Below are 12371 nucleotides of genomic sequence, written 5' to 3' on the forward strand. Positions count from 1 at the left end.
GTGCTTGTGAATATGCATACCCAGTTGGCTTATAGACAGATTAGCCACTATATATGTATTTTTTAAAATTTTTTTTGTTAACCTAGTCTATGCTTAATTTGCATTGTAATGTCTTCATACACAGAGCACAAGGGTTTTCTTCCTTCTTCAATACTTTAGTCTAACAGAATCTTAATGCAGTTTGAAGTTCAGTTCATAGAGCAAAAAAAGCTCTTTTCAGCACAGTGTTTTCGTGTGGTTTACTCCAAACAGCTTTGAGCTCTTTGGAGCTATGTGCATGGAAAGCACTTCACATAATGAAAGCTCATATGCTTGATGTTTGGGCACTATTTTGAAATATAAACTAATGATATTGTAGTCACAGTTTTTCAGTGAGAATGGGAGGGAATAATAAAGCTGCATTGTAGATTTATGGTAAAATTAACCTTAAAGATGTAACTCAAAATATGTAAACATTCTATTATACTTTTATACTGCAGTGACACATACAAATAGAGTTTTCTCATGCTGAAATTATATAATTTGTATATATTCTTAGGACCATCCCCCCTCTTTTTTCTTTTTTTTTTTTTTTTTGGTTAAATCAAAGGTGGAAATTATGATGAAGAAAGCTTCAAATGTCTTATTTGGTTTTTTTATCTCCCTAGTACTGTATGAACCACTCACTCAGGCAATAGCTATAAATATATAGTGGCAGACAAACTGTACAATTGAACTTGAGCTATATATATATATATGAGAAAGAAAGACTTTTGCACTGGTTAAAGTGGAAAAAAGAACATTTTCCTGTCATAGCAAAATACAACTTGATTGAAGATATGCATACAAGCACACAGAATTATTGCTTGAGCTTATGAAAATGTAGCTCTTAATATCTGTTCTAACCTCCATTAGGAATATTACAGAGCTGCAGTCTGCATCTATATCGGTTATTTAACAGTGATAGTGTATATTGTAATTGATCTAGATAAAGATGTTAGCATAAAGCATGGCAGATGTGCTTAAACCTTATGTCCCTATGTAGTCATATTGGCCAATGATGGCTTAATTTTTCTTTGAGATAAAATGTGCAGATCCACATTGTAGCTTGGTGTATCTTTTAAGAGCAAAATTCCTGTGCATCCTTATTTAAAGTGACAGTTTTTATCAAAGAATACAGATAATTAAGTGCTGAAACTGAAAACCCTCTCCAAGTGAAGAATTCTGCTGATTTTTGTGTGCGTGATTGTTTACAGATTTCATTCTCCATTTGCTCCCAAAGAATACACTTAAACACTCAATCAATGAATAACCTACAGCAGTTTGTTGTAGATTCAATAATGGGGATGGTTCATTGTACCAGGATAGTCAGATATACCCATAGGGAGTGTCAGTGGTCAAAATGCTTCCATTGCCAGAAGGTAGTCTGAAAATGGTCTAGAAATTCAATACAGCATTGACCCTATATTGTATACATGATCTGTAGTCAGTTTCTCGAGCTTACTTGAAGTTTAAAAACCAGCCATTTTAATTCTAGGATTTAAAGTATAAATATATATTCTGGATTGAAACTATAATTTTTCCTCTGAAGTTTTAAGTTTAAGAGCTGTTGTTTTGTTTGTTTGGTTTCCCTCCTTTTTCTATATATGTACTTTATTTTGTTTTAGAACAAACAGATTTTATCACAGTGATGTTTCTGAAAATACAGTCTTAGAAAATTTACACACGGTGGTCACCCCTGTCCCCGTCGTCCTCCCCCCCCGCCTCATTGCTCATTGTCAGATATCTTTATCTGGTCCATCACCAAATGTTTTTTAAATGCTCAGCAATAATAAATTACAGACAATATGTATATTGCTAGACTTACTGAAAAGCTTTAGCTCCTGTTGATGTGAGAAGCTGTCTTGAGTTATGAAATTCCAAATTTGGTCCTTTAATGTAGAAGTTTATTTAAATAATATTTCAAATTGAAACAAAAATATGAATGATATTTTTAATATAAATTGAAGATTGTATTTCTTAATTGGCTTACTCTAGTACCTGGAATTATAAATGTTTTTTATTATATGACAGGAAACTAAACATGTTTCCATCTATGCCTATATTCATCACTGGTTTTGTTTTTATTTTTTTTTAGAGTTGGAGTAATAAGTTTCTGAAGAATCCTACCTGGTACCTGCTTAGTCCCAATGCCCAGATGGATCCTATGCTACGATCCTATGCTTTTTGGACAGAACAGAAGCTTCCTGCTAATTAACACATCTCTGCCTTTCTCCAGTCTACCAACGCTTCTAGGTAATTCAGACACTTTTATTCTTCAGTGTGTTTCTTATTTTCTAAATTGCCAGTGAAGGTCTTGTTAATCTAAAGCAAAAGTGTGCATTGCATTGCCCTGTGCTTCAGAATGATGCATATTAAAGTGAGCATTACTACTAAATACTTGGAAAAACAGTCATTAGACCTAATGCCTTAGTTATGCATATGATCATAAAGTGACATTACACCACTTGCAATTTTTAATGTCAGGATTCGTACAGCGTCACTGGCTAGCTTTCAGAAAAGAACGCACAACTGCAGTGTTTGCTTCTCAAATGGAAGAGTAATTGTTCTATTAAAATAGCAGCCACAAACTTTTTGTTTAATTCAAACTTTTAAAAAGACCTTTCTCACTTGAGATTGTTTGTCATGATGAAATAGTTCAACTGTATCTTATTTAACACATGCAAATGTTTCATAAAAGCAAGAGAGCAAAATAACCTTCCAGCTTTTTCTGAAGCCTAGAAGTGTTTTGTTTTGCCAGCTGTCTATGAAAGTTCAGTGTATAAAAGGTTATGAGCCTGACTTTTTTCTGTCTTGTATATCTTTGAAAAAGTGGTTTATGGCAAGTCATATATCATGTAGCTAAGACATATGGGAATAGTTAAAGATTAAGGTAAATAGACAAATTGAACTGCTTTAAATCATTTTTCACTGTTTCACTTTTATGAAAGAGCTTATGAACAAAAGTTGACATTAAGCAATCACAATAGGCTATTCTATATATTTTAGACAGTAGTAAAGACTTTAGTGTCAGAAAGTGTTGCATCACTGATGCTTATATCAATTTGATTGGTGTCCAAGTTTTAAAAATGTTACTTTGTCAAGTCATAACCTTTTCTGAGTCTTTCATTTGTCATTGTTTTGATGATTATGTTTTCTTTTTTTTTAAAAAAAAAAGAAATGAAAAATGTTCTGTGTATCAGGAATCATATCATACTTTATAAGACTTATCAATTGTTTGGATAAAATTAGTGCTATTGTCATTCTTATGTAATAGGATTGCTTAGATGTTTTGGTGTAAATGTTTTATTTCAAACACAAAGATTAGCAATTTCACTCAAGAAAAGTATGTTAGAAATGCATTTTCATGAAATGACAGAATAGAGTTTGGCTTGGAAAGTCATGAACACGAAGTTAGTCACTCACAGCCACCATATCCTGGCTGTTGTTGATAATAGTATTACTGTGAGCTGGGGCTTTCCAGACCAAAAGGAAAAGTATCAGCTGACAAAGCAAGATAATTCAGAGTATGAACTTGATATAAGCAGACAAGTCTTTCTGGTTTTGTCTTAACTGGTCCAACTAAAGATGGCTATTCTGTAGACACCAAATAACTAAGAGGGAATGGGTCTGTTTTGCCTATTTGTGTTCTTTGAGTCTTTGGCAGGAACTTAAGAAATGAGAGGCAATAGGTGTTTGCACTAAAAATGCCATCCATGATTTAAAGTGTTGTTTCCTTTACTTTGTGATTTCAGAGCAATTATTAGTGTTGTCGTTCTGAAGGGCTAGGGGCTGGGGTGGGTGTTCAAGATGCTGTTAAGATGAATTGACCATGTCTAAATATTTATATGTACTATAGGAAGCTTTAGGGTAAAAACAACCAAGCTACCAGTAGGAATTTTATTCAGATGCTTCAGGGCAGCTTAGCCAAGTGATCTTAAATTTAAACACTGGTTTATTCTAAAATGGAGGCTAAATATAATGACTGTTGTCATGCTTTTGCAACTGTTGTGGATAATGTGGCTACATAGCTACATGAAGTTTTCCTCCTTTGTAGTATTTGCTTGTTATTTGATTGTAGGGAGAGCTTGTTATTTGATTGTAGGGAGATCATTGCTACACATAGTTTGTAGGCCTTATATTTGTATTTGTCTAGTATTAGTCTTGTAGCTAACTGATTTTTTTTGGGGGGTTGTTTTTTTTTTGTTGTTGTTGGTTTTTTTTTTTCCTTTATGCAGTAATTCTAAATAGCAGTTTTTCTGATCATGTTAGAAACTGGTGGTTTTTATCAATCTGTCTGTATATAAAACCAAAAAGTTCTAAGTATCTATCTATTCTTTTACCAAAGGTAATTTTATTACCAATACAGATGAGGGACAAAAGCATAGAAACAAAATAGCATTTAATGCTGGGAATGCTCTTCTCTATAACAAGGTAATAGTATTGCTTTCTAGCTATTTTTAATGGGTCACATATTGTTTTGAAATAGAGGATGTATTTGGACTGTTTCTGTGCACTATGTAAAAACCAAGCACATTATGTTCAGTACCATGGGTACCAGTGCAGCTTTTGGCCTCTGTGGCAGGAAAGTCCTTGTTTCCTGAAATCTATTGCCATCTTCTCTGTCTATCACATCAGCTAAAAATAAGGCAACTGACCAAACCCCTAAAATATTAAAATAATTATTAGGTGAATTATATTCCTTAAATTAATGGAGAAGTGACTCTTTTTACTTTTCTAGCTTCAGTTTGGATATTAACCTTAATTACCGAATTATATTGCAATATTTCAATTTTAAAAAAAGATATATTAGCATGATTTCCTGAGAAGGCAACTTCTGTCTCCCTCCTTTTCTTAATATTGACTACGGAAAGAGTGCCGTTAAGTTTAGCATGACATCTAAATGTGGCTGTTCAGGCAAGGGAGCTTTGACATCTCAATCACAAGAGGGAGCTGTTGGAGCTAAAACGACCAGGAAAGTGCACTTATGCATTGCCGTTTTAATCAATACAGCTCCGTTCTAAATATTTAATGAAATACGTTAACAATTATTAGTTTCCACCATCACACCCTATGACTACCACTGACATGCATTTTCTAAAAGAAGTATGAAAACAATAATTAAAATGAATAAACCTATACATTGGTAGTAATATATTTGGCGTGTGTGTGGGAACAACAGCCAATCTTTTCTCCTTATGATGGTGACAAGCTTAAATCTGTTTCAAAGCAGTCTTGTCAAGCAGTGAACATTACTTTTGTTATAGAAACCTTTGTTACTCATTTACGTTGTTGTGTATCAAAAGTCTCTGGTCCAACTTTTCTAGTGGCTCTGGTAGGAAATCTGAGCGCACACATGAATGTCATATGGTGAAGAATGTTGGTTTATATGAAAATTGAAGAATTATCCGTTTTCCCCCTGCAGTTATGCACAAAGGCATCATTGTCAGTTGCCTTTCTTAGGCCTTCCCTGCAGGCATGATCAGACTCAAGCAGACAGCTATTTTCCTTTAATTTTCCACAGCAAGCCAGTAATGCTTATGATTATTGTGAAGTCAGGAAAAGTTTAGTTTCATCAAGTGACATGTAGTGTTGCAATTAGCTACTTAAGCACTTCTTATAACATTTTCTGCTACGGTGTCTAGCTTGTCAGATGCAGCTAAATATTAGCATCTCGTATTAAACAGGAGGGTAAAAAATCCTAGCAGAAAGCACAGCTGACAGCTCTCAACATGAGCTGAATGATCACTCACAATTGTAATCGATTCTGTAAGTACTGAACACAAACCCCCAGGCAATTGAGGAAAATAGGATGATGAAGGACTGCAAACTAATACGTTACACATCTTCATTGATTAGTCATTGATTAACCATTATTTTTCTGAATGACAAACAGCTAGTGGTAAAGTAACTGAAGCTGATGATTTATTTACATGTTAGACAGAAGATGACTTCTTTATTCAGCTGATTGTGAGCTAATGCGAAATCAGAAGACAGCAACAGTTTAAGAATAAAGGCAGGATTGTAATGTTTTTTGACAGCACTTGTAGATTCAAAATATTTTTACTGGAAAGAAATTTAACTAGACTTTCAAGCAACACATGAAATTTGAATGCGGATCATCTATACGGTACCTGTAGTATAACTACATTTAAAGAGAAGATCACTTTATAGACTTGGTATTTACAAGAGTATTGATCAGTGTTTATTGAACTTTTAATTTAATTCTCTGTTTTGTTCAGTGCTTTATTGGCAATTAAATACAGCTGCAGAAATGGCACAATAATGGTTTACAATATACCTACGATCTTTATTATTCTGAAAATACCTCCAAACCCCAGTTTTGAGCACCTCACCCCATGGAATTAGGAAACATGTAATTAGGAAGTGGTCTATGCATTTGGAGATCAATTTTTTTCCTTTAATACGTATCAAACATCTAATTAAAATCAGCTCTTACCAATACTGGATGAAATAAAACTGATTGCAGTGGAAGGTGGCAGAGGGGTAGGAGTGAGGTCTCTGCCTGACCAGTGGACTCATGTTGAGAGTCCGATTGACCTTTTCCCCTTCTGTTTTTGTTTGTACCCTTTTTTTTTTTTTTTTTTTTTAAAATAGGGAAATTCTTAGTGAATGTAGTGCTTAAATCAGTTTAAGGAAAAAGACCTAAGATACTGTCTGTTGAGAGAGTCCCAGCTATGGAAGTATTGTGGATAGTGCCTGTTACTTATTAGTGATGAATCATTAGAATTTTTCTCTTTTTCATAGCACTAATTATGATGAGTTTTTTGTAAGCATGTGGATATGTTTCTTCATAGGAATTATGTTCTGAATTAACAGTAATTAATGTGGGCTTAATATAGAGTGCTAGTGATCTGTGATGTGTATTAACTAGTTATCAGAGACAGTTTCTGTGAAAGATGTGTGCTTTCAGGAAATATGAATGTAGAATAACTATTTAAGGGAAATTCATCACCATTGCTAGATTTAAAGGTTAATTATCATATCGCATAAAATAAGAAAAAGAGAGATGGCAATATACCATAGACTGTAGTTGAAGTGCAAATGTACTTGATACTAACTCTAATAACTGTTCCATTATTAGACACACAATTGTGCAATTCTGTTGTCTTCTGGTCTTAATAGTTTTCTAATTCTGTAAAATAAGGTTAAGATATTACTACACACTTGGCCAACTCTTTATACATCAAATTCCCTCCCCCCATTTTATGGTGAAAACATAATGTACGTCTTCTCTATGTGTTTTTGAGGGGCTTGATTGCAAGTGGATAGCAACTGATATCCAGCTGGTATCTTCTGAGCATGTTTAGTAGGAACTTCTGCTAAACTGTTAGCTTTACCATTGCAGTGTTTGTCAGCTGGCACTGAGCATGATCTTATTTCAGGGTCTGAGCATTTTTTACATTAAAAACAATTAACCCCACGTTCTTTGCTTCCAGATTTGTAACTTGCTTGCAAAAGAGCTCTGGAACAGTGGTGAATTAATACCATTGTTATTTTTGCCTTTCTGTGAACAAAGTTGAACCAGTTGTCCCCCGGTTTCAAGACTGGGTTGGACTGGGCAGCAGAAGCATTTTACCAGGCACCAAGTTGCTGCTTCCTAGGCAGCTCTATCTTATGAGCCCTGAAATGATGGTACGTGCCAGTTTGGCCAGTCTTAATTATAAATTTCTACCTTCTCACAGCTAATCAGCCCTGTGCATTTCTGAGGAACCTGCAGCACTCCTGCCCTCCCAAATGCTGCCTCATGCTGCACGCTGAGCGTTCACAACTGGACAGTACTGATTACTTTAAATCTGAAAAGTAAAAGAAAAATTGCTTTTGTAGTAAAACCATGAGGAAAAGCCTCTAGGATAAGGCAAGGCAATACACAGTTCCATTTGTGTTACACCTTTAATTTCTATACCAATTTTTGGTTCCCTGTGTAAAAGCAAATAAGGAATCCAATGAATCCGGCTATAATATTGTGCGTCATACTCTGTTTGTGTTACCCATTTAAATTGCCAATTAAGGAGACTATTCGCATGAGCAAGAGTGTGATGTGGCCTACTATGTAATGCTGGTGTGTACTTTGTAATTGAAGAAAAGAAAGAAATATTTTGAATTTTTCTTCTCATTCTTTTGAGTCCAGTAGTTATCACAACTACACATGGGGTAGAATATTCCTCAGTGTCTTCAAGCATATTTAATATCTTTAAATTTTTAAATGAAAACGTAGCTGTCAATTTTAAACTAATTTGGATGGACAGCAATAAAATGCAAACCTCACTTCAAATTAGAATTTTCAGTGAGGATTTCTAATGGAAAGTAATTGCTGACAATAGGAAATGACAAATTACTAATTACTTAGTTCAATTAGACTTTTGTGCCTTTGGTCCTAAGTGGCAAGCATACAGCAAATCTTGCACTTTTATAACAATTAATGACACTAAAACTATTTAAACTGCCAACAGATGTGAGTAAGAAGACATGAATTGAAACTTACTTAATTTACATACTATCCCAATTTTATATTAAGTAAATGGTGTTTAATTTTTATGTTACAATTAAATATCACTGGCATAGTGCAATTTATGCAGAACTTTTCAGAATAAAATAGTTTTGCTGAAATGCTAGTGCTAATGCTTTTTTTCCCTCTTATCACAGCACTATTTATCTTAAAGTGACTCTAAAATATATGGGGGCAGGGAATGGAATGTAATTTGTTTCAGAGCTTGTGCTAACAGTTTTCCTAAAGTAGGATGTAGAATTGCATCAAGTAGACTACTGCAACGTAAGATTTCAAATTCTGCTTCTAATTTATAGGTGAATGCAAAACTTCATCCTGTGTATAGCATTCATCAGCAGTCAAATGTCCTATGTATTTGTTTTTCACTCTTTATTAAAGTTCTTCTAGAATGTATATATTAGAACTTGTTTCTTCATTAACATTATGCTTGTTTATGCCATTATTTAGTAAAGGATGGATCCTTCATTCTTATATTTTTCAGTTTAGCTCTTTCAAATTCCTTTCAAGCGTGCTTCTACTGAATGTGAAGAGTTGGAGGACTATACATTGACTGTAACTATTTCTGTGCTGTCATTAATATATTTATGCACAAGTATGCTTTCCCTGTAAAGCTTACCATAATTTCTACAGCTCAGTACTTCTAATATACGATGCCTAAAATTAAATGCCCCAAAACCCCCTTTTATGCCTTAAGAACTGCTAGCTTCTTTTTCAGTGCATTCTGTGTGATCATTAAGACTTATGTGTTTAATAGTTCTGAGAACTAGCCACTTCTGTTTGGATATATGAATACCTAGCCTTGGAAATATTGCCTAGTAATATATTTTTAGTCAAGAAAAAAAGGAAAAGGTACTAAATTGTGAAGACTATTAATCCAACAAACCTCTATTTGACTACACAGATTATTTTGCAAAGGCCTATTTCTGGCTTTTTCGCTTAAGGACAACAAAAACAAAGTTAAAGTCAACATTTAAAAGAATCCAATAATCTAATGGTAATTTATGATTACTCGATTTTCCAGAAGAATCTACCTATCATTTTGTTTTGTAGCAAGATACAAGGCAGTAAAGGGTATTGTAGCAGTGGGTGTTCCTGCTGAAAAGATGTATAGATAAAAGATAATATTCTCAATATGGGAGTAGAAATAGGAATGTCTTTATAAAATATAAATGAGAAAGCTACCAGAAAATTAAAATGTCGGACCCAAATCAGGAAAGATTTATAGAAGGGCCTATGTTTAGTTTCAGGCATTGTCTTGAAAAAGAGGGTGTGCTGTGAGGAGTGTTGTGCAGGTGTGTAATTTTGCTTTACAAAAGAATATAAGTACCAGTAATGTTACAGTAGCCTTAATGCAGCTTACCTCAAGACAGACTAAGTATGAAACTGAATATACAATTACAGCATTTCTCCTTTAGTGTGCTTTTATCTAAGGTCCTTGCAAATGACTGCCAATTGATCATCGCTTTCCTCAGTCTTCTTACACTTTATGTAACACTGCAAACAAAATAATATAATAAAATTCCCCTTGATTTGAAATATTGAGTGTCAGAAAAGCTGAACTGAGTAGATGTAGAGGGTGTATGTTACTCATGAATGTTAACCATAGAACTGTATACTTTAAGGACTAGCTCTTCACCTGGGTTATGTTAGTGTAGTTTTGTTAGTAGAGATGCTTTTAATCTACGTCACTTAAGTTTAGCAGTTTCTGTTGAGCTTTACTGTGTTACAGTTCTGTTAAAAGCCATCACACAGCATAGACAGTCTGTGAGACTCCTGGCAGAAGGATTTCTGTAAGTGCATTTCCACCCCAGATTTGTCTTGGTGTTAAATTTTTGATGTGGGTTTTTTTTAGTGGTGTTATTTAATTTCTAGATTTCTAGTAATTAAAGCAATTATACTATTACTTGAGAACAAACAAAGCTGAAAACTGAATTGAATTGCCAGCAGTAGTTTTGGACAAACCTATGTTGTTTCACCACAGCTGTAGTTTTCTCTTCCCGAAAGCTCAGTGAGCTTTAGAGCTAGAAATACAAGAGAGAGACCATGCCTCATAATAGAGGAGAAAGGAAAAGCTTAGGCAGGGGGTAGGAAGCCTGGGCAGGGACAGAGGAAAGAAAGACTTTCACAAATCAGAAAGGGGGAAAAATGTGGCATTGGTATTGTGCTTAGAAAGAGATAATGTGGAAAAGAGGTGAGAGCAGGGACAGAAGTATACCTGGAGCAAAAAGGACAGAAAAAACACAAGTGGCCTAATTAGAAAGAAAAAGAGAGAGACAGATGATGGGGGGAAGCAAAAGAAGGGTCAAAGATACCAGGCAAAAAAAATAATGAAGCTAAGGAAAATTAGCAGGACAGATATAAGGCTAAGAATATGGTGTCTTCATTCATGCCACAATGAATCATGAGAGTAGAATGTTTAGGCTGATTTAATCATCCACGGAGTGTATAATTTCCTTTATAGCTCCATCATAATTATTGGCACTAGCAACAGAAGAAATGTGCAGTTCTTGATTATTTAGACTACTGAGGAAAATGAGGATGAAAAGAATAAAAGGCAAGAATACAAATGTATTTGTTTAGTTGTAGTCTGAATGCAACGTATGGATATGTGTACATACACCTTACATGGAGAGACCTGTATCTCTGGTGATACGCTATCATGGAAGCTGGATTTCTAGTGACAGTGTCATGTCAATTAAAAAGAATGGAGAGAACAATAATTTACCTCAGTGGCAATATATTGTTTTAGTAATAAATAATTTAAGTAATTTAGTAAGTAATAATTTAAGTTGCTAAAATGGACTAATACAGTTATTGTTGTAAGCATTTCCTTTAGCATTTTGTTTTCATGATAAGACAGTATTGGGGAAAAATAAAACACCAACAGTCTTTTAGGATTTAAATAAAGACCATTCAAAATTGCCATACTTCCTAAGCTTCTGTGGCCCAGCATATTTCAAAATGACATTTGCCATTTGTCATCATAGAAAATTTTAGTTGTGTGACGTGATTATTCAAAGTGAAGAACAATATGAATGAATTTGCACTGTGCCCCCTTGCAGATAATTTTCTGTTACAGCAGTGAAAACTAACTACAGGATGATGCTGTAAATATGTTCTAACATATGAAAGTAACTATGCTGTTAATGTAATAGTTGGCTTGCCATTCTTCATCATAGAAATTATGCATTTGCATTTTCTTTTTTAAGACTCTAATGACTTTTAACCAGAGTAACTGTACTGGAAATTTCTGACGATTTTTTTTTTTTTTTAAATTCATTGACTCACAGAGGTTCTACTATTCCAGTGTTTCTGTACACGTGAACAAAATACTTCCCTTCACCTTTTTTGGTGTGGTGTTTTGTGGTGTGGTGTTTTTTTGGTTTTTTTTTTTGTAAACAGAGGAAATCTGAAGTGTGAAAAGAAAAATTGGTATCATTTAGAACTAAGACTCTGATTCAGCAAAAATCAGCTTGACTCATGCACTGGGCAAGGCCACCAAAGTCCTGATCAGTTGTTTTTCACAGCTACATGTGTAATGGAAGACAGATGGCTGTTTTGCTAAATGAGGTCCAGCTATTTCAGATATGCTTAAATAAAATGTTTGTTTAGAATTTTTCAGGTATGTAATAGTGTTGAATAACAGTTCATTATTAGTAACAGATACTTTTTTTGCAGATTGACAGTTGTTTTATGCCTGTATTATATGTGATATATCTGCCAATTGCAGATTTCATGCATCTGTTTAAAAAATTGCAATGAACGGTGACGATTTTCAGAAAAAAGATCAGCTACAAAATGTAAAAATAGCGCAAAATGTGGT

The sequence above is a fragment of the Falco cherrug genome, chromosome 8 (assembly GCF_023634085.1).
Source record: "Falco cherrug isolate bFalChe1 chromosome 8, bFalChe1.pri, whole genome shotgun sequence".
Lineage (NCBI taxonomy): Eukaryota > Metazoa > Chordata > Aves > Falconiformes > Falconidae > Falco > Falco cherrug.